This window comes from Colossoma macropomum, unplaced genomic scaffold (genome assembly GCF_904425465.1).
Source record: "Colossoma macropomum unplaced genomic scaffold, Colossoma_macropomum, whole genome shotgun sequence".
Lineage (NCBI taxonomy): Eukaryota > Metazoa > Chordata > Actinopteri > Characiformes > Serrasalmidae > Colossoma > Colossoma macropomum.
This window is the reverse complement of record NW_023494799.1, coordinates 7,571,847-7,591,928: the sequence shown is the minus strand read 5'-3', so window position 1 is coordinate 7,591,928 and position 20,082 is coordinate 7,571,847. Positions and strand designations below refer to the sequence as shown.

At 41.8% G+C, this 20,082-nt stretch overlaps 1 protein-coding gene and 1 long non-coding RNA gene across 9 annotated transcripts in view; one reads left to right on the top strand and one right to left on the bottom strand.

Annotated features, from left to right (window-relative positions):
- Positions 1-20,082, top strand: part of nfia (nuclear factor I/A) — a 151,391-nt gene that overhangs the window by 50,322 nt on the left and 80,987 nt on the right. The window lies entirely within an intron of this gene.
- Positions 14,492-19,164, bottom strand: LOC118819557. The gene is made up of 3 exons (XR_005008167.1): positions 18,922-19,164; positions 17,479-17,519; positions 14,492-14,590 (listed from the first exon to the last, which is right to left on the bottom strand). It is a non-coding gene; the product is annotated as an uncharacterized LOC118819557 (long non-coding RNA).

The following is a 20,082-nucleotide window of genomic DNA, read 5'->3' as shown; positions in this document are numbered from 1 at the left end:
CAGCGATTGTTTGGGTCATTAACAGTATGCCACTGTGTATTAGGAACCTTGGTGCTCAGGAACAACAGGAAAAATAATAATAGCTTAAAAAATTCATCAGACCGAATGCATTGAAGCCGCCGCGACAGGCCTCCTCATTCATACGGAGAGTATTCTGTCTGAACTGAAGGCTGAGAGAGGGCATGAGAGAGAGAGAGAGAGAGAGAGATCTCCCTCAATCAGATGCTGTTACAACTTCAGTGAGTGATAGCTGGCTGTGCCGTGGGGGTAGATGACACTGATGTCCTCTGGAACTGTCCTGAGTCGAGACTAGACTGATCTGGGGGACAAATATCCGTGTTGCACCGCTGGGCTCACTGTGTTCCCTCTCACCTCTCCCTGAAAATGCCCTGTCAGCATTTCGCATCGCTCTACACTCTTTACTCTCTCAAACAGAGAATGGCACAGAGGATGCCCATGATGGTGTGGGCAAAAAGTGTGCTTAGGAGGAATGTGTTACTACACAGGAGACTGTGGTATCTCCTTTCGCTTCATTTAAGATACTGAAGTGATTCGATACATTGTGAAATTTCCATCTGTGTCGAACCAAACTGTTTTGGTGCAATTTAGAATTATTTTTAAAAATACAGTGAATACATAAAGGTGATTGGAGGAACTATCGATTCAGTAGTGAAATATAGACAATAAAGCAATACACCTAGCTTTTTGTGTTTGAAAAAAGCCAGAAGATTTTATTTTGGACTGAATGCTTTAGTGGATATTATTATAATCAATAATAATCAATTCTAACATTTCAAAATTAATGTAGTTATATCACTACCATCAGAACAAAAACATCATTATCCAGTGATGCATTCTTACAGCTCTTGTGTGGTAACCTCCCACACAGTAGGGGCCAGAAGAGAGCAGCGACTCTGCTTCTCCTCCTCCCTTCTTATTGAACAGCACAGGTGAGAAAGCAGCAGGGAAAGAGAGTGAGACTGAGGCGCAGTGGATTCACAGGCTGCATCTCTTTTAATAGCGTGGGCCTGTCTGCGGACCACTCTGAAAGCTTATCAGTTTGACCCAGCAGCGCAGCCTCAGTCAGGCTACCCAGTGGAAAGAGCCCCTGGCAGGGTTAATTCTGTCGGGGCCAGGCCTCTGGGAACAGAACATTCCACCGTGATCCTCTTTCATATGACTCACTGGTGCTGGGGAAGCCAGCAGACATGATGCGATTAGCTCCTGGCCTTCTTAGTGCCAACTGCCGCTACCACAACAACAAAACAAAAACAAAAAAATTGACCTGCAAGTGGACAGCCCAGAAGTGGACATTAACTCTTTGCAAAGATTTATATGCTTCATATGGTTCTTTCTGTCGTGTATGGATGCTGAAAGCATACCTTTCAGTGAAGATATAATTGAATCCAAATCAAATTAGACAGTGTAAGACTTAATCGGACAATTACTATCCTAATCCTTGGCCTTGCTCGCCCCAGTAGATAGGTTATATCAGGACTTTGAGAGAAAGAACCGCTTAAAGAAACCTGGAAAAGTTACGATTGTTAGTTTGTCATGCCCTTAGAGGATCATTCCCTCATACCCCTCCAAACCCAAGCTCCGAAAAGTGTTGTTTTTGCCATCTTTCCAATATTTTGGAGCTGGACGTTGGCCACAGCAAAGCTATTCTTAAATTCGCTGAGTCGCACAGTCTGATTTATTTAGCATTAAATTTCCCCAGACAGAAACCTTGCACAGGGTTGCACAGCACCTGTGGAAGAAGATTACCAATGCCTAGATTACTTCAAGATCACATTGTTTTTAAATACATATCAATAGACCCAGCAGCAAAAGTGTCCAGAATTTATGAAGAAAAATGAGCAGACTCAGACAGTATTATTATGAATGGTGATGATGCTATGTGGTCGGGTAACCTCCAAGACCCCTTCCGAGATGATTAGTTGCTACCTGGCAAAGATGCAGGGTGGCCTGCTTTGCCAGCGGGGCATTCTCTCTCTCCCCAAGCCTGCAGCCTGGCAGCCGCCCCTGTCCCACCACACTGCTAGAACTTTAGCCTGGAGGCAAATATTTGTTATATTCATGCAAGCAGTGTTGAACTGCTCTGAGCCAGTCCAAGTTAGATGTGTGTGTGTGTGTGTGTGAGAGAGAGAGAGAGAGAGAGTGTATAAATATGTTTGTTTTTTCACATTTACAGGATAGAAATGTACTGACTTGGTAGGAAAACTAGAGATAAATAGTGCTATGGCCAACATACAAAGTCTGGACTACCAAACTTTGTAGAGTGCTTTTTGCAAATGTTTTGTGTTTCATTTTTTAAAACAGGTTTTCAGGTTTTGAGGATAGTGTTAGAGTTAGGGATAGGCTTGGAAAATTCTGAAGACATAGATACTTTGTATCGGCATTATTGTCATTTTTCAGTTTTTGACATAATTTGAAAATGCCTGTTGCCATGCATTGTGTCTAAGTGTCATGATGAATGGACCAAAACAAACAACCCAAAAGGACTTGGTGTATGTATATATATATATATATATATATATATATATATATATGTATGTGTGTGTGTGTGTGTGTGTGTGTGTGTATGTTTCCAAAACCAGAAATATTTCAAGGGATACAGAAAATTTGACTCTAACAACCGTGCAAGACCTGGTAGACCACCAAACATGGCTGACCATTTTGCTTCGCGTCCTGACCAATAGGAGATGGCCTTGATCATGTGATATGTCACGATTGCTCTGAGAGAGAGTCGCTGCAGACTCGATCCCTTTCCCTCTGCCCCCTTCAACTCTGTCCAGTCTTCTTTTCCTCCCTCTCTTTCTGTCCCTCTCTCTGTTTTGAAACTCTCACCAAACTTCCTGTCTGCTTTTCTCAAAATGCAAGAAATTAAAATAGTTAGTGCTAGTTAGCATTACTAGCCTTGCAAGGCCACTGTGCAGGGAGATTTTGGTTCTTGATGGTTTCCAAAACCAGAAATATTTCAAGGGATACAGAGAAAATTCGACTCTAACAACCGTACAAGACCTGGTAGACCACCAAAACTGTCCCCGTCACATTTAATCAGATGTTTCTGTCCATCCTTCCACTGTGAGATGTGTAGTTGTCAAGAAGCCCTTAGTGAGAAAAGGAAATAGAGAAAAAAGAAGAAAATTTACAAATCAAACACAGTGTGTTTGGTGTTCTCAGAGCAATGGACTGACCACCCCAGAGTCCAGACCTCAACATCACTGAATGTGTTTAAGATTACTTGGATCGTGTGGAACAGAACATGCTACCAACTTCTAAGACTGAACTTTAGAAGCGTGGAAAAATATCCCTGCAGATTTCTTTTAAAACCTGAAAGCAAGGTGGGAACTAAATACCAAAAAATCTATTATATTTAGTTTATGAGGCTTCTGTGAAATTTTCTGTTAAATATATGTTTCCTGACAGTGATAAATGAATAATGAATAACTGGTCTGTGACTTGCATGGTGCTGTGTGTATGACCCCACATCCTGACATTGTGTAAAAAAGTGTGTGTGTGAATATGATGTGAGTTTTAGAAACAAAGCAACACTGTAAGTGATCTTCAGTGTTACAGAACCACTTGCTTGTAAGTTTCTTTTGTCACTTGTGTGTGTGTTAACTGAGTCTGTTTTGGCCTGTCAGTAGCTGGTGTGTGTTTCTGTGAATGTCTATGTGTGTGTGTGTGTGTGTGTGTGTGTGTGTGACCAGTGCAGTTGTGTCAGCCTCAGAGTCTCCCCTCTGAGGGAAACTAAGCCTGTTAGCCAGCATGGCTGGTGTGTGTCCCACGCTGTCGGCCGAACATAGCTTCAGCTCGGACTGCCGGACAAGGCACGGTTAATGTTTTTTCCTGGCCCGCTGTCAAACTTTCCCCTTAACGGTCCGTACCCGCCAGTGTTGCACAACAAGCCTCATATCATCTGGTTCTACTCAAACCTCTCCCCCTCTTCCTTTCTCTTTTCACTTTTTTCTCATAATAACCAAAAAAATCTTATAAAAAATGAAGCCTTTAAAGAGCAACGTGCACCAGATTTATTTCTTTTTTGGCGCACTTTCTTTCCCCGACCGCCATTTTAAGATTGGAGCAAGAGAGAGAGAGGTAGGGAGGGAGGGAGGAAGATTCTGTCGCTCCAGCCCTCCTTACATGGCCGACCATTTTGCTTCACGTCCTGACCAATAGGAGATGGCCTTGATCATGTGATATGCCACGATTGCTCTGAGAGAGAGAGAGTCGCTGCAGACTCGATCCCTCTCCCTCTGCCCCCTTCAACTCTGTCCAGTCTTCTTTTCCTCCCTCTCTTTCTGTCCCTCTCTCTGTTCTTAAACTCTCACCAAACTTCCTGTCTGCCTTTCTCGAAGTGCAAGAAATTGAAATAGTTAGTGCTAGTTAGCATTGCTAGCCTTGCAAGGCCACTGTGCCATCGCAGTGATACTCTGCAAAAAAAGTTTTGTCCCATTGCTCTACTCTTGCTCAGCTCACATTCTTCATGTTTCATGGATTTCCCTTCTTGGCCTGCGTCCAAGAGCAAGGGATGGGGCTGAGGTGGCAGTGAGAGAGAGAGAGAGAGAGAGAGAGATGAGGGGAAAGAGAGAGAGAGAGAGAGAATGAGAGAGAGAGAGAGAGAGAATGAGAGGGAGAGAGAGAGTGAGAAAGAAAGAGAGAGAGTAGCTGACTTCTCTAGAGGAAACAACTTGTGCCCTGACACACCAATTCTCTTTTTTTCCCTTTTTTTCTTCCTCACGCTGTCTCTCTCACACACTCCTTTTCCTCTTTATCCTGGCCTGTAACCAAGCATGAAGAGATTAGTGCCAAAATTCAAACAGAATAACAGATGATGATGTAAAGAATGGCCAATGCCACCGTGCTCTGGGAATAAAAGTGAGAGAGAGAGAGCAAGTGATATTAATTCATTCCAGTGGCCATTTTACCTGAACCCTCTCTCGCTGCCCCTTTCTCTCTGTCTCTCTTTCATTTTTCTCTCTCTCTCCATCTCATCCTTTATTTTATCCCTTTTGTTTGCCTGCTGATGCCCCTCCCCTTGCCGGGATATTTGCAGAACTGTTTGGGGAAATAAGTATCTCTGTATCTTTTTAAGCTGCAAGGCCGAGATCACATAAGGCTCAGGAGTCAAACAGCGCAGTGCAGTATTTACCAAAAAAAAGCAAAGACGAAAAAAAGAGAAGAAGAAAACGATATACCAGCCCTGCAAACGTTGCATCCCAATATCTGATCGGGTCCATCTCCAGTCCAATTCGCTTTTGTCTCCCTCTAATTTCCAATGAAGTATTGTGTGGAGGAAAAGGCATTAGGATTGATTTTTCATGGAGTATGGAACGGGACTGGAGTGGAGATGTCTCCCTCCTTTCTTTCTCTGTCTCTCTCTTGCTCTCTTGTTCTGCTTATCAGTAGAGTCCCCCTTACGTGTGCCTTCACATCGAGTTCCAATCAAGCCCTACCTGCTTCCACTAGTGAATCTGCTGTAACGGCCACTGTATGCCTGTTCACCTCACAATTTTAATAGTCAATATTAAAACTCATCTTTATGTCTCTGTTAGCTCTGTAGTAACAAGGACCAAGCTAAACCCATCGTTCTAACATGCTACACTCCCACAATATCGTAGATGCTTTTATCAAACCTGCTTAGTATATTTGTGTTCGTAAGTAGAAGAGGATGTTTTTTATGAGTTGAATTCAGTGAAAAGTTACTGTTGTGTGCCCAGCCTTGTTTTCTGTAAAGAAAAGCCATTGTTTACATGTTTTGTCATTTTTTGGCATCTAATTAAACTCTAAAAAGTCAGAAGTGCAGACTTGAACCATTTGGTACAGATTGTAAATTAAATAGAAATGTAATTCATCTTGTAACTTACTATGTAAGTAAATATGTAATTACATAATTACATTTGAAAAATCAACATAATAAGTCTCAACTTGTAAGGGTTAAAAAAGCCAAACAGAAAGTGTCCCTTCATCCTCCTGCAGCACAGCTAATCTCACTCAGCTTCCACTCAATTTCCCCCTCACTCTGTCGCTCTGTGGCCCATCCTGCATTGAGCTAGCAGGCGTCCCGCTCTGAGCCATTTCCTCCAGCCTGGTCTCTCTGCAGTGGCTGCAACTCTGTGGCTCCAGCTAACTGAGTAGAGCGGCCTGTCCACACATGCCTGAGGTGCTTCACCCAGGAAGCAAGCTTAAGAGGATTACAAAGCCACACATTAATATGATCAAATTCAGGGATTGATGGATAAGCCCATGATGAGCACCTGTCAGTGAGCTGCCTCAGACTAATTCACTAATACATTAATAAGCTAATACACTAATACAATGGTATGTTGACAGATCTGTTGGTGCAATCTGCACAGCTGAAACCGCCGAGCTGTCACTTTTTTGCCTAAGTGTGACACTTTTTTCAGAGCTGTGTGAACACAAAAATCTGATCTTTCCAATCAGATTTGTGCCACTTTCAAATAGGTTCATAGATTGGACAGTGATTTATTATACCTATGGTTGATTAAACGTGTGCATGTGAGTCACAGGTGCGTTAACACTAGTGACATATGTTGCTCACTTACAAACACAACTGTAAACTGTCATTACAGAAAGATCAGATCTAAGTGAAGAATCAGTTTTTATTGTGAACATTGCAGCGTTCTAAGTAGAGCTGCTTTTGCCAGTGGGAAAAATGAGAGTCGCTAACAGATGTTGGAATTGCGCTGGAAATTGCAGGACCGCGCCACTCTTAAAACAAGCAGAGAGCACTTAGCCTCTCTCTCTTCTCCCCTCTGTTTCCTGGTCCCTTTCCTTCCAAGGCGTTTATTCCCACGAAGAAAGTGGTTCCCAGGATGAAGAGGAGGAGCTGAGGGTCTAAAGCACAACCAGCTGCGGAGCTGGGAGGCCTGGCCAGGCTCAACATGAACAAGCCGAGTGTGTGTGTGCGTGTGTGTGGGGATGGCTTGTGTTACTGTCATTCCCCTGCTCCATCCATAACCATGTCTAATAGCAACACGGTAGCGGGCAAAACCACAGCTCTCTTGGCAAGCAGAGCGCGGCCGTCCTCCCAGCAAAACCCCAGACAGAACAAAGGAAGCACTTTCTCACTCGCAGAGCGATCACACACACATACGCATGAAACGAGACATAACGAGGAGAGGCATGCCCTCTGAAGGATTGTGGTGGAGTTGTGCACGGTCTGAAATATGAGGTTTTGTCACTCCACCCAAAAATTCTGTTCACTTTATTATCATTATTAAGAACAGCATAACCAAAAGCTCTCTTGCTGCTCTTACTGGTGCAACAGGCATGGGACAAATTATCGATAACTTCTATAATTAAAAAAACAAATGCTGGCAACAAATCTTGTTATTGATCCTTTGGCTTGATGACTTTTCACTCTCCATTTATTACAACTAAAAGAGAGAAAATACAGATGGTTGAGACTACAGTACAGGATTTGGCACACTCAAAGGGTAAAAAAAAAATATGACTGCTTCAATTTAGCATAATCTAAAAAGACAGTTTCCTAAAATTTGTAAAATGGAGCTCACCTGGCACGGCAACAAACTAAAGTACAAGACAATGACAAACAGTGTAAATCAGTACTCATAATGCAGTACTGGACATGTAAAGCTGTGATCACACTGAAACCAGGTGAAAATTTCACTTGAGTGGTAAAGGATGTGAGAATGCAAAATGTTGATTTGCTTTGCCAGCGGTTAATTTCACTTCACCAGGTTCATCTAGCTAAACTTTAACCATTTCAATTTGTGAACCCTGAAAGCATTAGCCAGTAGAAAACAAGACGTACCAAGCTGTTGTATTTTCTTTCTAAAAAAATGAAGGATCTGCTGTTCAATTAACGTGATGTTGGCTGTCCTTCGCTGTTGCAAGAAACAAACTACTTAACTAGCTGTTCACTGAACAATACATTCCCTCCAAAACTTTACCACCACAGGACCACCTGTACCTGCCTGATTTTTGTTCCACTCCGGTGCAGAAAATAGCGAGGTGACAGTCCGGTTTGTCCATGGCTTGAGACAGCACTCATAGTTAAATACTACAAAGAATGTAGTACAAAAAATGATACCAAATATAACATAGATAGGATAATGTTGTTTGAACTACTGCCCTTACCGTCTGTATATTTTGCTTGCTTTGCTGGTAGAATAACTACAAATAAACATGAAAACAATAAAAGAATTTCTTATTTTTAAAATATTATTTAGTATCGTGTGAGCTAGTTTTAAGAACAAAATTTGGTTTCAGATTTCTCCTCAGCATCCTCAGCAATCAAATGCATTTGTTAAATTCCATCAGCAGTACACTTGATTTAACATAATGAAGTATTCTTTAGCCAAAACAGCTATTGTATGATAAGCACAAATAATACTGGGCTGCCATGAGGAGAGGTTTGGAAATGGTTAAACGAATAAACTGACGTTTATAGAATTACTACTTATTGCATTGATATTATTTATATTTATTGTAATGGTTTGGGTTTTTTGAGCAAATAGACAACCAGACAAATAGCTTTTTAAATATAATGTTCTTAGGTGCCTAAAACTTTTACACAATACTGTAAGTATTAAATGCATTGTGTGAAGACAGAGTGATGATTCTGCTGTTTTGAATGTGAGTTGGACTAATAATTGTGGAAGGTTTTTATTGGGCATAAACGAGAGGGAGGGCCGAGCCCAATTACGGACGGTGGTGCCGCATATTTGCTGATTTATTTGTGAAGTGGCAGACAGGGTAATGACTTTAGTGAAGCCCAGGGCCTTCTGCGCTGCTCTAATGATCCAAACCCTCAGACAACCCTGCAACGCTTTATCACTGACCACACACACTCACCTCTTACCACAATGAAGAGCTTCTCAGGACCAGAAACCACACACACATACCCACACACAGACACAAAGCGTTTACCTCTAGGGCGCTTCTCACTGGACAAGTACATAAATATACGTACACACACATACACATTGTTGTGCAAAAGTCAGAGACCATTCTTTATTAATTTAATTGTCATATCCACGTTTTGCCTTTATTACATCTTCCATTTTTTTCAGGAGCCTTGCGTTCAGTTTTTTAAAGAAATTTTTATATTTTTCCACTCCTCCAAAGTTCAGTCTTAGAAGTTGGTTGCATTTTCTGCTTCTCACAATCCAATTAATCCCAAATACATTCAGTGATGTTGAGGTCTCTGGGACAGTCAGTCCATTGTTCTGAGAACACCAGCAGCCTTTTAGTTTGTTCTGCAAATTTTCTTTTTAGTCTGTCTCCTTTTCTCAGTCACAGCTTCTTGACAGCAACACAGCCTTTCAGACTCATAGTGTTGAGTTGTGTGCTTACAGTGGAAGGATGGACAGAAACACCTGTGCTGTTTTTTTAGGATCTGAAGCAAGAGTGGAGCTTGATTTTCTCCTCTTTCTCAAAGAAGAAGGCTTTAAGAATTGTTCATATTATAAGGACAATTTGGTGGTCTACCAGCTCTTGCACGGTTGTTAGGAGTTTCTCTGTAGCTTTTAATGTTTTTTTAAACTCCAGTTTTTCACTTTGACTTCCTTTGACTTTCCTGTGCTTTATGTAAGTGGATTATCCTGTATCTGGTCTCCTCAGAAATATCTCAAATTTAATATCTTGCTTAACTTAATGACCATTTTAACTAGAAATTAAATAAATGTAAGGTCTCTGACTTTTGCACAGTACTGTACATGTACATTCAAACATTACTGTTCTACTTACTGGACGACAGCACACACATACACACATACACACACACACACACACACACACAAATACACACATAGTGAAAGACAGTCTACAGTCTGAACCACAGTTTGACCGCCTGTGTGTCCTGATCCATTCCAAGTGTGAGGATGTGTGCTGGATGAGGAGATGTTGGCTGGAAGCGAGGGAAGTTTCTGCGGTGGGCTTCAAGCCTGCTCAACATTCCTCCTCGTTTCTGCCTCCTTTCGCTATCGTTGCTTTCCCCTCTCCAGCATAGCTGCGTAATGAGAGATCTGTATAACTGCTGCAAGGAATTAAAATCTTTCACATAAATGAGAAGCATATGTACATGCTTGTCTGTAATAGCAGCCCTGAATCACAATAACCCAACAGAGAGAGAGAGAGGGAGAGAGAGAGAGCGAAAGAGTGAGAGAGAGCGGTTTTCATATAATCACTGTAATAGCATGTGTTTATCTTGGTTTTGGCGAAAAGCTGGAGTGTTGTACTTTGGTATTTTGGCTTTTCCGAAATAGACTGGAGTTTTTTGGGGTTTGTTGTGTGTGTTTTTAAAGGCAAACCACAGACCCATGCACCCTCCTCCCCTAATTCATTTAACTCTCACTGGATGAGGGAGAGAGGAAGACATGGAGAAATAAAGAGAACAGAGTGTTGTTTATTTCTGACTGAAGGATTAGACATGTTTATAAAATGGAGTGCTCTGTGAGGCCTATGGTCAGGACAGAGGGCTGCGGATGAAGAGAATGAAACTTTGTCTTTCAGATCTGTCTTTTAGACAGAATACTCCATTACTAACACCTGCAGGACCAGCTTACAACTGACAGGTGTGTAAGAAAAAGGTTCCTTAGCCTGGAGCTTTGGTTACATCTCTGTAAGAAAATAGAGATTAAGTATGGTTGATATGGCAATGTAATGTTGTCATCATGATAAAGTAGGTCTTGGTAGGCTTTTTTGAGAATATAGTTGATATAATTAGTACCTAAACTCTGAACTACATATTTCTAAGAGAAGTTATATAAAAGGTTTTCATTTGACAAGAGATTGCGTGTAGTTGTGCACAGCACATGAAGTGAAAAGTCAGTTACTCAGTTTTTAACATTTTTAGTTACACAGTTTTCTGGTGTTTTCTTCTGTTACATCAAATCTCAGAAAATCTAACCAGAGATACATCTAGTGCAGGAGTCGGCAACCCAAATGTTAAGAAGAGCCATTTTGTCAATATATCGCTTCAGCTATTATGATGTTCAGTTTTTGCCATATTGTCCAGCCCTAGGAGATGATCAGTATATCTTGTGGGCAGGAGAAACAGGCATGTTTAACCCTCGTTGCAGCAACAATGGCTTCCTGCATACTAGATGCTCTAATCTGATGACCAAATAGAGACACTGAGGTTTTAAAATAGAGGCACTGAATTCGTTTTGATAGTATGAGACATCGGTTAAACATAAATATACATTTAGAACATGAATTCCTTTAATTGACATGAACACAGTCTAGCATTACAAAAAAAAAGAACTTTATGATACACTCATTGTAAAATTGGTGTTAAGGAAGTTGTTAAAGATGAATTTTTTATCCACTGAATATTCAGCTTTATTCCATCCAGTGCCCTCTGTACTACTGTACTATTTAATGCTATTTATTTGTAATACCTGATTAAGGAAAGCCATTGCAAAACAAACCCAAGCAGGCTAAACTTTACCCTGGCCAGCTTAGCATCTGCTTCGTCTGGCACCCTTGCCATTCATCTCATTAATTGGGGTGCAAGGAGGATGAAATGCCAAATTTTCTTTTCGGACTCATAAATAGGTTATCAGAAATAGCGTATATTCTATTATTATTTTGTTTTAATTTTTCAAGAGGGACCCCTCTGTAACACACGGCATCCTAATACGTGACACAATAAATAAATTAAATCCATAATATTCCATCCCCCTTGCTTGCTATTAATAGTAAAGAGGACAGCTATAAATCCAGACAGGATTAAAATCTCTTTTTGATGTGGTTCCACTTTTTAACAGAATGCGATTTCTTCCATGTTCATTACAGCAGGAAACTTCAGAACCGATGCATTTTTTTCTCACTTTGTGTATATGTGTGTTAGTAAGAAACAATGCCAAGTGGAAACCTTAGAGAGCTCTATGTGTATGTGTGTGTGTGTGTGTGTGTGTGTGTGTGTGTGCCTTGGGGGGATCAGAGAGGGAGTTTAGCAGATTTCTATGGATGGGATGATCAGAGGAATAGACAGTGTTCAAATCGGAGAGAGAGTAATTGGGATAGAGCAATAGCACATGAGAGAGAGAGAGAGAGAGAGAGAGAGAGAGAGAGAGAGAGAAATGCAATCAGATATCAAAAGGGCATCTGTGGTTTCTTTTTCACAATAAGCACTTGCATTCCACCGCAAATGCCAAACGGCAGAGCTAATCTTTGTTTTTTTAAAGCAATTTCTTTGTGGTGAATGTTTTGCTAATGACTTTTAGCAGCTCTAAAAATTCTCACATAAATCAAAATTCAAACAGATTTTGCTGGTTATCGCATCAGTTATCAGCTTAATTTTGTAGATAATGTTGTGCATGTGGCCTTTATTTTAGAAATGTAGGGTTTGTAGTATGATTGAGTATCTGAGATTAGTTCAGTTCACTGTTGTAATGTAGTGCCTGGAACCTAACTGTTGTGGGGTAGGGAAGCCATGTGTGTGCCTGTGTGTTTGTTTTCATACATTTTCAGAGCAAAAATGACCTGGTTTCTTGAGGAAACCAGAGAAAAATGAGGCTGGCCTACAAAACCAGCTAAATGCTCCTTACTTGTAAAGTGTTTTTCACAAAAAAAGGGGGTTTTATTTCTTTAAAACTTGAAGACTAAAGCTATTTTTTCGTTACTGAAGTTATGGTTTCACCTCTACTAAATTAAAGGTGCTGTTAAATTGGCTCATGTTTGGTAATATCTTTCTACGAAATAAGGTTTTAAAAACAATAAGGTGTTAAATAAGCTTACGTTACACCAAATTGGCAGGCGGGACCACCAGTCACCACAGTGGCAATGTTCTTATTAATGTAAAGTTGTTAATAAATATTTACTTTTTCAATTGAACGCAGGATTGTTTTTGGTTCAGAAGAATGTTTGTTAAATGTATATACAATGTAGATGTCAATGTATGAGAAAAACATATCCAAAATACTAAGAGAAGACAAAAATGTTCTTAACTTTTAATGTAAGTCAAAGTAAAGAGGTATAATTTCAAGTAAAATAATATCAGACCATTCATCATGAAATGTTCAAAGAATGTAAAGGACAGCTGCTATGTTAAAATAAAGTAGAAAAATAAAAATTGAGATTTTTTTGGGACAGCAACGATATAAAAAACATGTTTCTAATATTCTGGTCACACATTCTGAGTTTTGGCCACAAAATTCATTGGCTTGGTGGCCTGAGTGGCTAGTGCAAAATTTAATTTCTGTCTACACCTGCATGGGACATAGTATTATAACAAATAGGTACTCACATATGTAATACATATGGGACCCCATGTCCAGAACAAATGTATGAGCATATGTGTGCGTGCCTGTGTGTGTGTCCATCCAGGTTCTGAGTGGTACTGTAGGAAGGATTCATTCAGGACACACACATACACACACACGTCGCAACTCAGTGGAAGTGTGTGTGAGATTAGCTCCATTCACAAGGAGGGCCGTTGTAAGGGATATTATATGAGGAAAGCTCAGACACGGATAAGGGCTGGCCACAAAAGGAGAATGTCCAAACATTGTGTGTCGGCTGAAAGAGCCGACCTGCCCCTCGCATGCTGGAGTATGTGTGGGTCAGCCGGGATGGCGGGGCGAAAGCTTGGGCGAGCGACTTGACCCCTCTTCAGGCTCTCTCTCGCTCTTTCCCTCTCCTCCCCAGCATCCCTCCTCTCCACTGCACTTCGGCCTTTTTGTCACATTTATCGATGAATCATTCAGAACGGCTGCGTACAGTTCACCGCTGCCTGGTAATTAGCACTGGTGCATGCTGGGAGCTGGGGCCGGGGCTTTGGAGGCGGAGGGGGTTTGGGAGGGGTTAGAGGAACAGGAGGAAATGTTTGGAGACTAATCAGCATAAGAAAGGAGGCTTTCACAGTGTGTGCGGTTCGGCTGTCAGCGCTAAAACCAGATAATGATTCGGTAATAATGGCACATTGTGCATACCTCAGCCGGTGGGAGTGTAGGGGTAAACCTGCACACGCACACACACACACACACCACAGCCTGGCCTTTACCAGTGCTACGACAGGCCTGGCTTAACTCTCTGAGGTCGAAGGAAGGAAGGAAATGTAGGGCCTTTAGTTCTGTCTCTATTCATTGTACTTGAAAATTGTCTCAGAGAGCTTTTGATCAACTTCATAAGAAGAAGTATAGTAGAAGAAGGTGCAGTAAGCTGTTAGGTTTCATAGCCTCTAGAAGGCTTTGGAGCAAAGATATATTTAAAAATATATCTTTAGTCTTCTACTAATTTATCATTTACTACCATTTTCAAGCATGTTATTTTTTTCTTTTCTTTAATTTTCCTTTAGTTCTGGAATCTTTTCATTAAATACAATCTGTAAAATCAGATTTCTACATATATCGTGCATGTTTTGTGGATGATATTAGTGTGTGCGTGTGTGTCAGCTTATAAAGATCTGTGTGTATTTGTGGTGGTCTGTGATGTGTGTATGAGTGTGTGTGTACATCAGTGAAGCAGGCAGAGGGAGGGTGTGTCTTTGCTGGGTGCAGACAGCTGTGAAGCAGGGCCTGGCGGATCTTCCTCCATATGTTCTGGGAGCATTTCACACAAGCACACATCCTGCATTGAGGCCCCTGAAAACCTGCAACATAACAGCAGGGGATTTCAGCGCCTTTTTTTTTTTTACACATTTTATTGTGTTTTGATATTTTTGAATATATACATTAATTATATTTCAATTTATACAGCTGAATTTTTACATTTTAACATTTGTGTTGGTGGCAGACAAAAATCTGTGTGTACACAAGAGCACATGCGTTGTCTCAAGAGTGAGAACAGAGATTGGAGGGGCGCAGGGGGGTTTGTGGTGCCATGGCGACAGTGCCCAGCATGGCGGGCATGAGCACACCTCACAAAGCCAGGCTGGCACAGCTGGCATCTCCCTCTCTGCACGGCCCAAAGCTCCAGACCCCCTCTCTCTCTCTCTCTCACTCTCTGTCTTTCTTTCTCTCTCTCTGTCTTCCTCAGTCTGAGAAGGAACAACATCTAAGGACCATCCACTGAATCATTAATTCTAAAACAAGGATTTTTTTTTTTTCAGATTCAGTAGTCCTTTCGACCCATGAGGGAGGGCATATGTCTGAGGTTACATATGTGTGTGTGCATTATTTGGAGAAAGAGAGGCCCGGCGAGAAAAAGAGAAAGAGAGAGACAGACAGAAAGACGGAGAGAATGAGGGATCGGCACCTAAAAAGGCATCGGGAGCCATCTGCATAGGGCGGCTTGCCAGTGTCTTGCCAATGTGCCCAGACCACCTGGCCATGGCGCTAGCCAAGTATGCCAGCCTGGGCCCTGTAGCCTCCAGACTGCTGCCCCCTTTAACTGCTTTGAAACTCCAGCGGCCTTGGAAACAGGGGCTCTGCCGCCTCTCCCTTGCCAATAGCTTTGTTTGAAGTGAGACAGGCTGTGCAGTGCTGGGGGACAGCAGACAGTAAACAGTGCCCCCTTTCAGTACCCTCCCCCCCAACACACACACACACACACAACACGTCTTCTTTGTGTGAATTGGTGCTCTATGTGTGGGGTTGGGGTGTCTTTACTTTTTTGTCTTGTCCCCCCACTATTTATTCCCCTTAATGCCCAAAATTGCATTGCTATACTTTGGTACTTTGTTTCCTCAAACCTACTATCACCTGACTTTTTTTAATACAGAGAGGCTAACACCCCTCCCCCCCACACCTCATGCCAGGCTTTTCCTTTGCCCCCCTCCGCCCCCACTCTTTGCCCTCCTCCTCCTGCCTGTGAGCCCACAGCCTTGGCACAGGCTCCCTGACAACCCTGGGAACCAGCGTTTCGGAGTGGCACTCGAGGGGCACAAACACTGGCACTGCTGCCCGCTCCTGCCTTTGTTCTGTTTGTCTGTGCTTGAATATCAATGAGTACACACTTGTGTCATTTATTCTCCAAACATTTAGTCAATGCAGACAGATTTATGGAAATGCTTGCATGCTATTATGAGAACCACGCGTCAAAAATTATACACGAAGACTCGACATTGCGACGAAATGGGATTAGAAAGATATTTTAGTTGTCTTAAATAAATTTGTGATTGAAATTTTGGGATTTACAATGCATCTTATTTACAATTACGAGAACGCAGTTGAAGTATCTGAACTAGCTTGAGCGGTCGGCTCCCACACAATTGCACTTGTGTTAATTAAAATCTGTAAGCTGAAATTAATTAATGAATAAGCTTTAACTGGATGGAGGAATCGTCCCGGCAGAGCTGAACTACACTGTGACCCATACTGCATTTTAAACTCTGCCTGACTTCTGCTGCTAATGGCTTTACGTCCAAAAACATGCATCAGGACCAGAGAGTATCCCGCTAATGAACACATGAGTAGTGGAAAATCTGGAGTGGCAGATTTTTCCAGGTTTTTCTTTCCCGGTAGTGATCAGAGACCCAGGCGACCCCGAGCACTGAGCAGTCAGTACAGCTATAATCTGTGGAATGTGGGTAGAGGGAGAGTGAGGGAGAGAAGGAGAAGAGAAATGAGGGAGGGAGCAGAGAGAGAGGTTTGGGCCCATGCGCTGTAACAGGTAGTGCCAGGCCGGAGGGCCCAGGTACGCCCACTGAAAGACTAATTGATTACTGCGGTAACCGCTGGGTGATAAATAGCCTGATGCATTGCCTTCCTCCAGAGACTCTGGCCCAAAGGCCGACTGAGGATATTCTGGTAAAGTGGTGGGGCGACCGCGAGGGAGGGAGGGAGGGAGGGAGCTTTAGATTGTGTGTGTGTGTGTGTGTGAGAGAGGGAGAGATAGATAGAGAGACATTGGAGAGAAATGCCTGTGCTGGATTGTAGCCCTGGCTATGTGTGTGTGGAATCCATACGGCTGACAGTGTGCTGAAGTCGGATCTAGCCATGAATTCAGATCAGAATATTTGACAGGTCTAAATGCGTCCGCTCACAGAGGCCCAGCATCCGCTTACATGTGCGTGCCCTCATGCTTTTGTTTTGGTGCTCCCAGTACTCACTGTGCTGTAAAGCTGAGCAGTATTCAGTGAAAAATAACATTGCAGTATTTTAGTTTTTGCAGTCAGTATTGTGATGCTTATCAAATAACTATCCCCAAATTGATTAGCTACGAAAAGAGTGTGTTCAGAGTTAAGTTAGCAGTTATACCCAATATTCTGGGTAGGGTTTTAATGATATGGACAAAATACCCTGCTGCAGTTATGTTGCTGCATTGTGATTGTTAGTTTAATGAACACTTGATCTGGTTAAAGATTGACCTGACCTTTTTTGTTTTATGTCTATTGAATCATGTGAACGTCTTGGTTCATCCCAACAACCAAACTACATCTGTGATTGGTTAGGATGCTTATACACACACATACATACACACACAAATACAAACATAAAAACATTCAGGGATTGGTTAGAGGCTTGTTAACACTTCTGCCGCATCAGTATTGCAAAAGCTGAACGATTAAGAAACAAAATGTTGTGCAGTCCTACTGACCTTTTTTTTCCAGCACACTATCAGCATTCCAATGGTTGAATCTGATATTAAGAGGAGAGGGGCAAATGGAGGGAAGTTCAACATCAGTGGCATTTTAGCATATTAATATTTTATCAGACAGGAAGTGTGGATATTAGCGCCTTTTACTGGCTTGCTTTTGGATTCAGTATTCTCTGCTTGCTTTTAACCTTACACACACACACACACACACACACACATTTGTACACGCTTGTTTTTATAAAATGTCAGGACATGAGATTGTATGTCTCATATATATTAAAGTACATATTTTTATTATTAGTATGTCCCAAGTGTATTTCATATATATAAGCACCTATAGGTAATATGTTTTGTATGTATTATGTGTATGTAATTACATATATATCGTATGTTCCATACATATTATATGTATGTCAGTATATATATGTGATAATATGCCCCTTATATGTTATATATAAGTAATTGCATGTAATGGTAATAGGTTCCATGCGTATTATATATCTATCTGTATGTAATAAGAATAAGTCTACCCTAAATCTAATCTAACCTTAACCAACAACAAATTGTTTTTTAAAAAACTGAAAAATTGAGTTTTGTTTAAAGGTGCTTTAGAAAGTCAGGGCCATTTACTTGGTTCTGTGGGTTATCCCTGTTTTTCTCTGGTTTTCCTAAAAGACAGGATATTTTTGTCCTGATAATGTGTGAAAACACAGACACACACACACACAATCTTCTCTCCAGTGTGCTTGTGCAGAACTGGTATTATCAGAGCCAGACATCCTGAGTGACTCTGGCACGGCCAACTGATTGCTTCTAGTCTAAAATAGAGGGAGTTTCACGCCATGCCCCAAGAACTGCTTCAGAGAGAGAGAGAGAGAGAGAGAGAGAGAGAGAGAGAGAGAAAGAGAGGGGCTAGTGTAAAGAGACGGGAAGAGACGGTCCAGGCAGCGGCTGCGAACGGTGCCCAGAAACCCGAGGCTGCACTGCTGCAGCTTCCCTCTCAATTTCCCCCAGCACAGATCGATACGCTGCTCGATGGGCTGGGCTGACATTGTCCACAGCTCAACAAGCATAGCCAGCCAATACACACATATTTGTAGATCTGTGAGTTCATTCGCTCACTCTGACATTTACAATTAAATTACTGTGGCTGTTGTAATATTAGTGAGCATGGATCCATGGCCTTTTGACGTTAGAATTAGATTTATTACTCTTTTATGCAATTAATTAGATTGATTAGCTTTAAGGTTAACAGACTGCGGTAACATATTTTTGGAACTCTTCATTAATTCAAAGAATAAATGTTTAAAATTGCACATTAAATAAGAACATTTGTAGAAAACAGAGTTCCCGTGCACTTTTTCATTCATAATTGAAATGTATTTTTACTGATTATTCTCAGCTTTCCTTTGGAAATTTTTTGTTTATTATTTTGTAACTCACCATTGTTTTCTTGTTGCCCAAAGGCCTGCTTGGGTAGGGTGTAGAGATCCACTAGTGGAGGGCAGAGGGGGTATTTGAGTCAGAGGCAAGCCGTTGGAGAGTGTGTGTGGTCAGGGCAGAGCTCCAGATGAGCTTGTGAGCAACACACACACATGCGGTAACCTGAGAGACGGCACTCCCTAACGGCCCCATCGATCCTTCCACACCAAGCCCACTATTCTATCTCTTTCAGCCTAGCCTACTGCCGACCCCTTAAACTGTTCATTCACTGCAGCACTGCTACATTAGGACATACTGCTTTTTAACTACAGCAACGTTGTCTTCTCAGACAGTTTACTTTAGCTTTTGTTTATTTTGTTAATGACTACATATAAGAAACATTCATGAAAAAAAGCTTTGCTTCAGAGTTAGTGACTAGCTAATTTCCATCTGCAGAGAAATATAGTATGGAAGCGTTTGCTTTCTTAGTGCTTGGCTCTTGATTAAGACTGCTGTATACTTTGAAAAAAGTTTTAAATTGTTGCATTGTGTGTAGTTATGTACCTGCGTTGGGTCTGAGCACCTGTCTTTATGTATAGTGAATTTTCAGTCCCATCTGCCAAGCTTCCTTTAGTTTACCTGGGGGAAATCATTCCTTGATTCTATGTTTTCTGTCCTAGTTTCAGTGTCTTGATACGTTAATAGCATAGTAAAGTGTCACATGTCTCTATTGCTTTTTTCCCCCAGACAGATTTGTTTATTTTACTGAGACAACATTATGGATCCCATAATTCTTTGAAATGCACTCAGATAAATGCACAGTCTCGAAAAATGTTTCCCATGTGATCTGACAGCAGGCTAAATACTTTTCTGCGTCTCATACAGACCCTGATTGTATAGAGGAAGGTCTTATAGACGGGTATAGAGCCCTCTTGCCCTCCCTCAGCCCAGAGGAGGTGCACACGCACAGGAAGCCCATTGTCTGGGCCTGAGGAATCTCACCCTGCTAACGTTCGCTACTTATCAATGAGTGCGGGCAGCAGAGCCAGGCTCAGGCTCTGAGTCGGCACTTTGGCTCTTTTCGAGGGGCTGATATTGACTCCCTGCTCTAGCATTCTTCTGCGGATCAGAGCAGGCCTGCTAGACTGCACACGGCTGAGGGAACGGGGCACAAAAGTGGCC